At 37.3% G+C, this 14,535-nt stretch overlaps 1 non-coding gene across 1 annotated transcript; it reads right to left on the reverse strand.

Moving 5' to 3' along the window:
- Positions 1-11,804: 11,804 nt before the first annotated feature.
- Positions 11,805-11,911, reverse strand: LOC133254545 (U6 spliceosomal RNA). The gene has a single exon (XR_009738715.1). It is a non-coding gene; the product is annotated as a U6 spliceosomal RNA (small nuclear RNA).
- Positions 11,912-14,535: the final 2,624 nt, after the last annotated feature.

Raw genomic sequence — 14,535 nt, forward strand, 5'->3', positions numbered from 1 at the left:
TCGTGCCTGGAAAATCCCATGGACGGAGAGCCTGGTAGGCTGCAGTCCATGGGGTCGCTAGGAGTTGGACACGACTGAACGACTTCACTTTCACTTTTCACTTTCCTGCATTGGAGAAGGAAATGGCAACCCACTCCAGTGTTCTTGCCTGGAGAATCCCAGGGACAGGGGAGCCTGGTGGGCTGCCGTCTCTGGGGTTGCACAGAGTTGGACACGACTGAAGCAACTTAGCAGCAGCTGCTGTTTCATTGCTAGGTTGTGTCTGATCCTTTGTAAACTCCTCGGCTGTAGCCTGCCAGGCTCCTCTGTCCATGGGATTTTCCAGGCAAGAATACTGGAGTGGTTGCCATTTCCTTCTCCAAGGAATCTTCCTGACCCAGGAATTGAATCTGGGTCTCTTGCTTTGGAGGCAGATTCTTTACCACTGAACCACCTAGAAATTCCCCTATTTTAGTGGAATATAGAACTAAAACAATCCTATTTTTATGAGCTTACATTCTATAGAGGATTAAAAAGCAAATCGTAAATAGGAAAATATAGAGTCAAATGGTAACAGGTACTTTGGGGGAAAAAATAAAGCAGGAAAAGGGGAATAGGAGCAATAAGTAGTAGGGTGGCCAGGAAAAACCTCACTGGGAAGGTATCTGAGTAACAATCTAGTGAAAATGAGGTTGTAAGTCATGGGGGTCAAGGAGAGAGCATTTTAGAGGAGGAAATGATAGCCTTTTGAGAATTTGAGGGCCATCAAAGGCCCCAGTGTGGAATGGCAAACTGAGCCAAGGGAATTTAGTAGGACATTGTGCCAGAGGAGTGATGGGGTTTAAGGGAAATTGTTAAGAGCACTGTGGGCTGCTGTCAAGATAGTTGGATTTTGCTGAGTGTGAGATTGGGAAACTGCTGGAAGGTTTTGAGCAGAGGAGTGATTTTCTATTTTGGAACTGAAAGAATCATTCTGGGCACTGTGCTCCTCAGGCTGTAGGAGCCAGAGATGGAAGCAGGGCTATAGTGAATTGGATAATGGATTAGTGTTCAAACTGGATATACAACCTCCAAGGCTGCCTGAAAATTTTATAGGGACATAGTCTTTAAAGGAGTGAATTTCCAGATCAGCTCACTGCCTGAAACTTAGCTCCCTGGTAATGAATCTGAGGTCAAGGCATTGTGCTTGCTCATCCTTCCCATCTCCCATCTGACATCTCCTTTCGCTTTCAAAAGAAAGGCTTCTTTTCTCATTCGTTCCAGATTGTACCATGGTGCATTTCCCCAGGGTGTAAAAATTTCTAGAGTGAAAAATGAAGGGACAGTCTCAAATACTTGGACTTGACATCTTCACCTCTTCCACACCCCTTCTATTGCCAGAAAAACCACCACTCCTGTGGGAGATCACTTTGAGAGCAAAAACAAAATGAGATTGAGAAAAATACCTGATTTTAGCTTGTCACAGATTTCTGTCTTCTGCTTTATCCATTTGTCTATTTATCTCTATATCATAGAAATTTAGATTATCATAGAAGCCCAAATTATCTGAATTTAGATTCAGAAGATTGTTTCCACATGGATCTTTATTAAAACAATTATTTAAATTGAAAAATCAAATCAGACTTTTCTGATAGAAAAAAAATTAATTGTGGGAAAACTGGTTTGATAATGAGAATTGATTTCCTAACTCCATATTTTCCCTGAATTAACAAAGTCTGTAACTCTATGGCTTTGACAAAAATATATTTAAAGCCTGTGATATGAAATATTTTATCTAAAAATTAATTCTCCAAAATCATTAGGAATATAATTTTGATTTTGTCTTTACCCTTTTTAATTGTGTCTGGTAGAATAAAGAGCCTTTAACTGAAAGAGTAATAGATGTACAGAGTAGTTTTTTGGTAATTCTTTTTTTTTTTTTTTGCAGTATACTGTAAAATGATAATTCTTTTTTTTTGCAGTATACTCACCATAAATTAGAAACAAAATGACTCCAGTGATTAGACAAACAAACAAACAAACAAAAAACAGGTTGGATTTTGAGTTTCTTGTGTTCATCAAAATTAAATATTTAAATTATTAGTTGATTATTAAAACTTTATTGCTAGATGGATTTTTATAATGAAACTTGGATAAAGTTCAGATAGTTTAGTAACATTAAAAAAAACCCTAAATTTCTATCCCTACCCATTTGTATGATTAGAGTGTCTCAGTATGAAAATAAAAAATACCAAGTGAATTGCTGTTAAATGTTATTATACAATAAATTTTCATCTATGGATATACCAACTAATTTGGGGGGGAAAGCCCCATCTATTTCTTTAAGATGAACAATTCCAGTAAAATTTTACATTTACTTAATTATGAACTATTTTAAAGTTTATTGCCTCCATAAACGGTATTCCACTGATAATTGGAAAGATAACATAATTAAAAATCTCTTTTAAAAGAATTGAGGATGTTTAAGGCCCAGGAAATGAAAAGAAATTCAAGTTATATTTTTATTTCAGAAAATTGTTAGGTAATCAATAGAACATTCTAAACCAGTTCTACAAGCAAAAATGTAATTCTAAGAGAATTACAAATGTGAACCATGTATTTTTAAATGTAACTTAAAATTTTAAAATAGGTGTGTTTATTTAAATTTCTTTTTTTAGTCCAATATATCAAAACATTATTTTAACATTATGTAATCAATAGAAAAATTATTGAATTTATACTCAGTTTTCATATTGATTTTTTGAAAATCAGTGGTGTGCATTTTGCCTTATAGCACTTCTCACTCTAGACTAGCTATATCTCAAGTGCTCAGTAGCCATATATTGCTAGTGGCTAATGGTTATTGGGTAACATGTTGTTATGTTGTTGTTTAGCTGCTCAGTCATGTCTGACTCTTTTGTGATCACAACATGCTGTACAGCACACCTCTAAGTTTTAAATTTCCTTGAAGCTTTGCAGCCAAAAACTTTTGCAGTCAAAGAAAATTGCCTACAATGCAGGAGACATGGGTTTGATTCCAGGGTCAGGAAGATCCCCTGGAGTAGGAAATGACAACCCACTCTAGTAATCTTGCCTGTGAAATTCCACAGATAGAAGAGCTTGGCAGGTCCAAGTCCATGGGGTCACAAAAGAGTTGGATACAACTTAGTGACTAAACAACAATATAAGGTAAGGTAAGATAAGTCACTTCAGTCGTGTCCGACTCTGTGTGACCCCATAGACGGCAGCCCACCAGGCTCCCCCGTCCCTGGGATTCTCCAGGCAAGAACACTGGAGTGGGTTGCCATTTCCTTCTCCAATGCAGGAAAGTGAAAAGTGAAAGTGAAGTCGTTCAGTCATGCCTGATTCTTAGCGACCCCTTGGACTGCAGCCTATGAGGCTCCTCCGTCCATGGGATTTTCCAGGCAAGAATACTGGAGTGGGGTGCCATTGCCTTCTCCAAAACAACAATATAAACCCATATAAAATATATGTATATAATATATGTAATATAGTAGTATATGTAATATAAACTTCTGGGTGGTTACAGAATGGAAACACAAGTTTAATTAGTAAAGAAAAGAGTTTACTATTTCTACCTCTTTAAAAAAGTGCTTATTCATATTTTTAATTGGCAGATGGGGTTAAATTGATATGACTTTATGATTCCATGTTCAGTTCAGTTCAGTCACTCAGTCGTGTCTGACTCTTTGCAACCCCATGAATTGCAGCACTCCAGGCCTCCCTGTCCATCACCAACTCCCAGAGTTCACTCAAACTCACGTCCGTCGAGTTGCTGATGCCATCCAGCCATCTCACCCTCTGTCGTCCCCTTCTCCTCCTGCCCCCAATCCCTCCCAGCATCAGAGTCTTTTCCAATGAGTCAACTCTTTGCATGATGTGGCCAAAGTACTGGAGTTTCAGCTTTAGCATCATTCCTTCCAAAGAACACCCAGGGCTGTTATCCTTTAGAATGGACTGGTTGGATCTCCATGAGGTATATGTAAAATAAAAAAGTTCATCCTTTACAGCAATTTAAATGCATAATGAAATTTTCAGTTGTTGACTTAGAAATGTTTAGAGGAGTATGTAAGCAAATGTGTTTTGAAGACTACTTTATTGTTTTTGTTCAATGCCCAAATTGTGTCCAGCTATTTGCAACCTCAAAGACTGCAGCTCCCCAGGCTTCTCTGTCCTCCAATATCACTGGGAGTTTACTCAAGTTCATGTCCATTGAGTCAGTGATGCCATCCAACCATGTCATCCTCTGTTGTCCACTTCTTCTTTTGAAGACCACTAGGCTATTTCAATAATACTGCTAAGAGATGAAGGTAACTTGAGCCAGATTTTACAACACAGTGGAGTTCTCAGTTCAGTTCAGTTGCTGAGTCATGTTGGACTCTTTGAAACCCTGTGGATTGTAGCACGCGAGGCCTCCTGTCCATCACCAATACCTGGGGGTTTATTCAAACTCATGTCCATTGAGTCGGTGATGCCAACCAACCATCTCATCCTCTGTCATCCCCTTCTCCTCCTGCCTCCAATCTTTCCCAGCATCAGGGTCTTTTCAAATGAGTTAATCTTCGCATCAGATGGCCAAAGTATTGGAGTTTCAACTTTAGCATCAGTCCTTCCAATGAATATTCAGGACCAATTTCCTTTAGGATTGACTGGTTTGAACTCCATGCTGTCCAAGGGACTCTAAAGAGTCTTCTCCAACAACACAGTTCAAAAGGATCAGTTCTTCGGCACTCAGCTTTTTTTAAGGTCCAACTCTCACATCCATACGTGACTACTGGAAAGACTATAGCTTTGACTAGATGGACCTTTACTGGCAAAGTAATGTCTCTGCTTTTTAATATGGTGTCTAGGTTGGTCATAGGTCCTTCCAAGCAGCAAGGATCTTTTAATTTCATGGCTGCAGTCACCATCTGCATGATTTTGAAGCGCTCCCCGCCCACCCCCGCAAATAAAGTCTGGCATTGTTTCCACTGTTTCCCATCTATTTGCCATGAAGTGATGGGACCAGATGCCATGATCTTAGTTTTGTGAATGTTGAGTTTTAAGCCAACTTTTTCATTCTTCTCTTTCATTTTCATCAAGAGGCTCTTTAGTTTTCTTCTTTGCTTTCTGCCATAAAGGTGGTGTCATCTGCATATCTGAGGTTATTGATATTTCTCCCAGCAATCTTGATTCCAGCTTGTGCTTCATCTAGTCCAGCATTCCTCATGATATATTCTTCATATAAGTTAAATAAGCAGGGTGACAATATACAGACTTGACATACTCCTTTCCTGATTTGGAACCAGTCTGTTGTTCCATGTCCAGTTCTAACTGTTGCTTCTTGACCTGCATCATATTTCTTAGGAGGCAGATAAGATGGTATTCTCATCTCTTGAAGAATTTTCCAGTTTGTTGTGATCCACACAGTCAAAGGCTTTGGCATAGTCAATAAAGCAGAAGTAGATGTTTTTCTGAAACTCTCTTGCTTTGTTGATGATCCAGCAGATGTTGGCAATTTGATCTCTCGTTCCTCTGTGTTTTATAAATCCAGCTTGAACATCTGGAAGTTCATGGTTCACATACTGTTGAAGCCTGGCTTGGAGAATTCTGGGCATTACTTTACTAGCGTGTGAGATGAGTGCAATTGTGTGGTAGTTTGAACATTCTTTCGCATTGCATTTTTTAGGGATTGGAATGAAAACTGACCTTTTCCAGTCCTGTGGCCACCGCTGAGTTTTCCAAATTCACTCTCATACTGAGTGCAGCACTTTCACAGTATCATCTTTTAGGATTTGAAATAGCTCAACTAGAATTCCATCACCTCCACTAGCTTTGTTCGTAGTGATGCTTTCTAAGGCCCACCTAACTTCACATTCCAGGATGTCTGGCTCTAGGTGAGTTATCATACCATCATGATTATCTGGGTCAAACAGACCTTTTTTGTATAGTTCTTCTGTGTATTGTTGCCTCCTCTTTTTAATATCTTCTGTTTCTCTTAGGTCCATACCATTTCTGTCCTTTATTGTGTCCATCTTTGCGTGAAATGTTCCCTTGGTATCTCTAATTTTCTTGAAGAGATCTCTAGTCTTTCCCATTCTGTTGCTTTCCTCTATTTCTTTGTATTGATCACTGAGGAAGGCTTTCTTATCTCTCCTTGCTATTCTTTGGAATTCTGCATTCAAATGGGTATATCTTTCCTTTTCTCTTTTGCCTTTCTCTTCTCTTCTTTTCACAGCTATTTGTAAGGCCTCCTCAGACAACCATTTTGTATTTCTTTTTCTTTGGGATGGTCTTGATCACTGTTTCCTATACAGTGTTACCAATCTTCATCCATAGTTCTTCAGGCAGTCTGTCTATCAGATCTAATCCTTTGACTCTATTTGCCACTTCCACTGTATAATCGTAAGGAATTTGATTTAGGTCATACTCTAATGGCCTCTTGGTTTTCCCTACTTTCTTCAACTTAAGTCTGAATTCTATGTATGTATAAAATATATTTTATTGAAGTATAATTATAGTATTTTGTTTCAGGTGTACAGCAAATTGATTTAGTTGTAGACATAATATATATTACATATATATATATATATATAATATATATTTCAGATTATTTTCCACTATAAGTTATTACAGGGTATTGAATATGGTTTCCTGTGCTATATATTACATCCTTGTTGCTTATCTCTTTTTATGTACAGTGGTTTTTATCTGTTAATCCCATAGTCCTTCTTTGGGTCTCAAATTTTTTAAGAGAAAAAGATAAAAAATGTTTTTTCTTTAACCTTGAAAGTATTGCTAGTGAAGGGATTCCTTGGGTTCTCATTAGGAACATATCATGCTAGCAGCCCACAGTATATTATGACGATTACTTAAAAGGATAGAACCTCATGCTGTGCTTTTACCCTCAGTAGACCTCCCCAAAGTATTAATTTTTAATGCCGCTGAACATCTGATTATGTTGGAGGCAAGATAGCAAGTGTCTGCAATGGTTTGTCTGGACTTCAATCAACAATTGTGAGCATTTTCCCAATATCTTTAGGATTGTCTCCATTGTAATTGGAATTGTTTCTAGATTATAGTTTGGTGATGAGCCTGTGTGGTGTATATATTTTAAACACTCAGACCCTACCACAGTAAACTGGAGATGACATACACACAAGATAGTTCGCTATGCTTTTCACTTTTTGGCTTACTACAGATAGACGGCTGTTTAAATGATTTGAAGTCAGGTCTTCAACCAATTTTTTCAGGATGAGTGCTTGTAAGTCTGAGCTACTTCTCATGGAAGCCTCTGAGGAAAGAAAAGAGCAATTCCTTTCTCCTGATTTCTGTTGATCTTATACCTCCTTGTGGAATTTGCAGTCTTGGAAGAAAGATATCTCTAGAAGGTGAAAGTCTTACTTATCTTGGTGTAACTGATTTCTTAGATCTTTTCCACTGCCCTTATGTGGAATGCCCTTACCTTTTCCACTTTCTTTGAAGGAGCATCAAGTTTCAATGTGTCCATGAGTCTATTCTCTTGCTTCAGGATTGACGAGTCTTGTACTATTTTAAAAGAAGTCTTTGGAGTTTGGAATCATGAATTATTACCATTGCTTAATTTCCTTTAATATTTATATTTTTTATTTCTGCCAGGCCTTTTGCTTTGGGTGAACACAAACTCTTGGAGCAGATTTTCTTTTATTGCTGCTCTTAGAGCATTTAAAAAATAAATGATCAAATGGTATTCATATTTCTTGAATCATTATTTCTTGTAAAGTCTATTACACTACATATAAAATACATTGATTTTATGCTTTTGTTTGCTAGAAGTAGTCAGGGTGAAATGAATCAAATTTAATTTTTTTTCCTTTTGGATGAGACTTTTACTGACATTGGTTATATATATATATATATATATATATATATATATATATTTAAACTACTCATGTATGACACATTTTCTGACATGTGGAAATAAAGCTTAGGATGAGACATGGAGCTTTGACTAGAGATTTTTGGGCCCTAAGTTTTTGCATACTTAAAATTTTTTATAAGATCTATGATGCATTTTTTTCTCAATGTAGTAGGAGCAAAATCTACTGAGTTTTCTGGGTAATTCATTCTTAGGAATTTAAATTTCAATTTGTTTTGGGGACATTTTCTTTCCACTTATCTATATTTTCTTAACTGTCTTCACATAATGTGCTTGGTTATATCGTGTGTGTGTTAGTCACTCAGTTGTATCCAACTCTGCATGACCATATGTACTGTAGGCACCAGGCTTCTCTGCCCAGGGGATTCTCCAGGCAAGAATATTGGAGTAGATTGCCATGACCTCCTCCAGGGCTCTTCTTGATCCAGAGATCGAAACTGTGACTCCTGCATTGCAGGTGGATTCATCTGAGCCACAAGGAAAGCCTCATTTATACCATACACACACATCTGCTCTAAGCATATGAATTATATACATATTATTCAAAACATATTTCTGTATATGAATGACATTTCCACTATAAACCTACAAAGTTATAGACAAATTTAAATTAATAGTTAATTTTTGAAAATTCATTAGCTGTAATCCTTGAAGATTCAAGTATACTCTGTGAAAAACAACATTGTCAAGAACCCAGAATGGGCTTGTGGGTGTTTGGTGGGAGTGAATGGTGAGAGTGAAGTGTATTTGTTCTCATAATTGTATAAAAATTGAGGACTCTAGCCAGAATATGAATTCTTAGTTTGATGTTGTAGTTTATGTGTATGAGGAAGCTGATAAATATTTGAATGTGTTGTTCTAAAATTGTCATCTCTTTAAAAATATTTTTCTTGGATGATTTCTAGATAAGAAGTTCTTATTATTCATTGCCTCCTCAGGTGTTTTAGGGCTGATCTAGAATTTCTTTAAGTTAGACTAGTATAGAAGTATGGTTATATTCATGCATGATATAGCTCACAGTATTATATGAATTCTGCCAAAGTACTCGATTACTCTCATTTACTTATTTATTCCATACTGAGTGCCAGTTCTGTGTAAGGAACTTTCCTAGGAACTGAAAATAAAAATTGAAGTCATAATGCCCACAATTAAAAAACTTGATCTAGAGAAATGTATCATCATATAAGTCATTTCCTACATTGCTATCACCATATTTACATAAAATAAGGTAGAGATAAACCATGTTTGTGTGTGGGCTTAGTCGCTGAGTCATGTCTGACTCTCTGCGACCACATGAACTGTAGCCCTCCAGGCTCCTTTATTTATGGGATTCTAAAGGCAAGAAATCTGGTATGGGTAGCCATTCCCTTCTCCAGGAGATCTTCCTGACCTAGGGATCCAACCCAGGTCTTCTGCATTGCAGGTGAATACTTCACCGTCTGAGCCACCAGGGAAGCCCAGATAAACTGTGTCTAGTTATGCATAAATAACTCATCCATTTTGTTTAGAACAAAATTATTAGTGAACTTTGTATCCTATGTTTATGCCAATGTTACTATATTTTTTGAAATTAAGAGTAGTTTTTGTAATTGGTTCATAAGCATTGTAAGAAAATCAGTATCTTTGTAATCATGCTTTTTTCCCCCATAGCCTGATGTTTAGAAAAACGGTCTCATGATTATTATGTAATTCATCAGATTTGTATCTGAATGACTCTTAGCTATTTTAAAAATCAGATTTACCCAGAGAGGGAGAAATGATTTGCTTCATTTAAAGTGATTAAGAGGTAACTTAGAAAAGAATCTTCCAAAATATTTTAGGCAATGTGACATACCTCAATACTGTTTCTAAAAATGCAATCTAAGAGAAAAGTCTCCAATACCTATATGCACACATGCATACATTTTCTGAAATAGTAGTCTACCATCATTTGAAACCCAACAGAATGGCCAAATCTGAACATCCTAAAGCTAGAGGTACCTTCAAGGGTACTTTAAAAGGAATATCATTACAAAGGAAGTTTCAGTTTCAAATTATTTTATAAAGACCAAGGAGCATACTCTAGTCTCTACTTATTTGTCTACCTAATCATTACAAACAAAGTTTCAGTTTCACAATTATTTTAGAAAGACCAAGGAGCATACTCTAGTCTCTACTTATTTGTCTACCTAAATATAATCTGTTATATAAAGCCCACATATGACTCTTCTGGAGTATGTTTTAACTTGGGAGGATTTTGATACATTTTGTCAATTGATATAAAATTATTTTTGACCTCAGAAGAGATTGGGAGCTGAGAACTTTCTTAGCCTAGTGATCATAAGGTTCATTCATCCCGCATTTAACGTATAAGGTTGGTGCAAATGTAATTGTGGTTTGGACCATGAATTTTAAATCATTATAAGTAGGCTCAAACACATCTTTGTTAATCAAAATAGGAACCATTACAATCAACATATTTTTGCCGATGAGAAATAAGTTTGTTTATTCCTGTAGAGTAAAAATCCGTGCTTTGGGAGTCGACAAACACTCGGAAAGCATTTTCTGCCTCCTGCTGGTTGTGGAAGCATTTTCCCTGTAAAAAGTTGTTGAGATGCTTGAAGAAGTGGTAGTCAATTGGCGAGAGATCAGGTGAATATGGAGGATGAGGCAAAACTTCATAGCCCAATTCATTCAACTTTGTAAGCATTGATTGTGCAGCATGCAGTTAGGCACTGTCATGGAGAATTGGGTCCTTTCTGCTGACCAATGCCAGCTGCAGGCATTGCAGTTTTTGGTGCATTTCACTGATTTGCTGAGCCTACTTCACAGATGTAATGGTTTTGCCAGATTCAGAAAGCTATAGTAGATCAGACAGGCAGTGGACCACCAAACAATGACCATGACATTTTTAGGTGCAAATTTGTCTTCCCTTGTGGCTCAGCGGGTAAAGAATCTGCCTGTGATGCAGGAGACCTGGGTTTGATCCCTAGCTTGGGAAGATCCCCTGGAGAAGGGAAAGGCTAACCACTCCATTATTCTGGCCTTGAGAATTCCATGGACCACATAGTCCATGGCGTCGCAAAGAGTTGGACACGACTGAGCGACTTTCACTTTCACTTGGCTTTGGGAAGTGCTTTGGCGCTTCTTCTCAGTCCAACTGAGTTGTTCGTCGATGGTTGTGGTATACAGTCCTCTGTGTCACACGTCCCACTGTCTGATTGAGAAATGATTCAGCCTTGTGTAAAATAAGAGAAGACAACACTTCAAAGCAATGATTTTTTTTTTTTTTTTGATTTGTGGTCAGCTCATGAGGCACCCATTTATCGAGCTTTTTCACCTTTGCTATTTGCTGCAAATGCCAGATGACCGTAGAATGCTTGATGTTGAGTTCATCACCAGCTTCTCATGTAGTTGTAAGAGGATCAGCTTCGATGATTGCTCTCAATTGGTTGTTGTCAACTTCTGATAGCTGGCCACTGTGCTCCTCACCTCCCAGTCACCAGCCCCGAGCTCCCAGTTCCGTGCATCGACCCACTGGCGACTCGTTTCTACATGATAGTCATAAGACTGATCTATACATTGGTGTCTCTTTTGCTGTCTCATACACAGGGTTATTGTTACCATCTTTCTAAATTCCATATATATGCATTAGTATACTGTATTGGTGTTTTTCTTTCTGGCTTACTTCACTCTGTATAATAGGCTCCAGTTTTATCCATCTCATTAGAACTGATTCAAATGTATTCTTTTTAATGGCTGAGTAATACTCCATTGTGTATATGTACCACAGCTTTCTTATCCATTCATCTGCTGATGGGCATCTAGGTTGCTTCCATGTCCTGGCTATTATAAACAGTGCTGTGATGAACATTGGGGTACAGTGTCTATGCCCAGCAGTGGGATTGCTGGATCATAAGGCAGTTCTATTTCCAGTTTTTTAAGGAATCTCCACACTGTTCTCCATAAGAATTTGCGTGTCATCCTTGTGCAGGGGCCTTGCTAATCTTCTCTGTATCGTTCCAATTTTAGTATATGTGCTGCCGAAGCGAGCACTGCATAACTTCTTGAACCACTGCTGCACTGTAGGTTCATTTGCAGTTCCTGGGCCAAACATTTCGTTGATGTTGCAAATTGTCTCCACTGATTTATAACCCAATTTGAACTTGAATAAGAAAATTGCTTGAATTTGCTTTTTGTCTAACATCATTTCGTTAGTGTAAAATAAATATAAAATAAACAGCAAGTAGTAAGTCATTAGCAAAAAATAATAAAGTGAGAAATGCACATTAGAATGCTGTACAACATACCACATTTATTTAAGAATGTATTAGGTTGAAGGTAGGAGGAGAAGGGGATGACAGAGGATGAGATGGTTGGATGGCATCACTGACTCAATGGACATGAGTTTGAGCAAGCTCCAGAAGCTGGTGATGGACAGGGAAGCCTGGTCAGCTGTGGTCCATGGGGTCACAAAGAGTCAGACACGACTGAGTGACTGAACTGAACTGATCCAAATATCAAACAACAAAATTCAGCAGTGTAAAACTGCAATTACTTTTGCACCAACCTAATAAAACCAGCTTTTAAAAGGTTATACATACTTTCTTTCAGTCTTTTTTCCCCTGAGTCATTACAAATTAATTACCTTTTGTTATAGAGTTGTCGTTATCAAATGTTGGCTTTGCCATAAAAATAGTTACATTTATGATATTTTATTTGTAAATAACATCCAATTGCTGTTAAATTCGTTGTTATAAATTTAAAAATCAGTCAGTACTTCAGAACTCACAAATCAAATAACTGTAAGCCACTGAAGGTGACATATTTTGCAAGGATGGCATTTATTTGGAGTTGTATGTTTCAGTCTGTTTACAAAACGTTCTGCTCTAGGTGTTCCCAGTAGTAATTGATAGTAATATGTGTGGCTGCTTTTTAGCACCCTCAATAATGGGATGCTTTTAAAAACATGCCTTGAGGCAGTTGTAAGCTACATTTAAATAATTATGACATACAGAGGCTAATGGAATTTAATGACATACATACAGTGGTGAAGTCAAAGTCACAGACCATGTGTTTCTTTCTCTGAATGCTTTCAAGAAGGTTCTATTATTATATTTGAGCAACTTCTGTTTTCTTCTGTGCACTAAAAACATCTCAGTGTAATTACTGTTTTGTATGCTGTCTCGGCTGGCTGTGTTTTGAGGGAGCAGAAGCTATGTCTTTTTCATTGTATTTCTAGCACTTAGCACCTATACACAATCTGGGGACTGTCCCAGATGGTCCCAGAAGTGTTTGAATAAATGAATGAATGAATAGCTGACATGCATTTCAAGTCCTTTTACTTAACTATACCCTTTGCCACAATTAGAAAAATGCAAATTCAGAACAACAATTGAAAATACCTGGAATAGATCAAGAGCAGTTAGGGCTCTCTTCAACTGCTATTCAGATTTGCAGATAGAATTTTTCTTCAATATAATGTCTGACTAAAATTACTGATACTGGTTTCCCTTTCTTTAGGATACTTGAGGATACATTTCAGAGATAAAAATAAAATTTCTAGAAGTGACAAGATTATTGTTGTTTAGTCACTCAGCTATGTCTGACTCTTTGCAAACCCATGGACTGTAGCCCACTAAGATCCTTTGTCATGGGATTTCCCAGGCAAGAATACCACAGTGGGTTACCATTTCCTTCTTGAGGGGATCTCCCTGTTCCATAGATTGAACCCTCATCTCCTGCTAGGCAGCCAGATTTTTTTTTTTTTCTTAAACCACTGAGCCACCTGGGAAGCCCCAGTGGTGAAAAGAGTTGCTGGTATTTTGGGGCAGAAGAATATTCCAGTGTCCCCGTCTGTCTACTTCCTCATTCTTTGTATGGATATTGGATGTTTTCTCAACCTTATGGAAAATATATGCTTGTAGAGAAACTCTTTAATCCCTCCTTCTATACAGACATGATTCTTTACCCCATACCTTGAAGAAAATTCTTTGTACCTCCCTAGGGTTTCTGTATTCCTTGTCTTCCTTGAAAAGATAGCTTGTGTGAGTTAATCACTGTGATGCATCATTGCCCTGAATTAAGAAAAAAATGGGGTTTCAAAATTTCTGAAATAGTGGTTCTCAAGTTTTATTATGCATCCAAATCACCTAGAGCTCTTGTTAAAATGCAGATTCTGATTCAGTAGGGCCGGAATGTGTCTGAGGTTGTGCCTCTAACAAGCTCCCAGGTGACCACATTTTGAGTGGTTGCTAAAGCTACCCAAGATATTTGTGGAGTAGCAGACATGTACAGAGTGATGCTAATGCATCTGCTTGCTGAGATCACAAGATAATTCCTTGACAAGATGATTTGCTGTTTTGGTTCTGATGTCTTTCTATTGTCTCTTCATTTCCATTTGCTTATGGAATCATTTTTCATAGTAGAGGTCATACACTTTAATTCAATCTGCTCTATTGATTATAGAGAGGCAATAACCTTCATGATGTCAGGTTAGAACTTAAGACCTCTGGAATATTTAAAATCTAACAGCCAATTTATATCTATTATAAATAACTACAAATAAGCTTTTTTAAATTTTAAAGTATATGTTTTTATTTTTGACATGGGAATGGTTTACTTGTGTATTCAAGCTAACAGCCACGAGAAATTGTTGAAATTCATTTTTTTTTTTTTTT

Source organism: Bos javanicus, chromosome 9 (assembly GCF_032452875.1).
Source record: "Bos javanicus breed banteng chromosome 9, ARS-OSU_banteng_1.0, whole genome shotgun sequence".
Taxonomy (NCBI): Eukaryota; Metazoa; Chordata; class Mammalia; order Artiodactyla; family Bovidae; genus Bos; species Bos javanicus.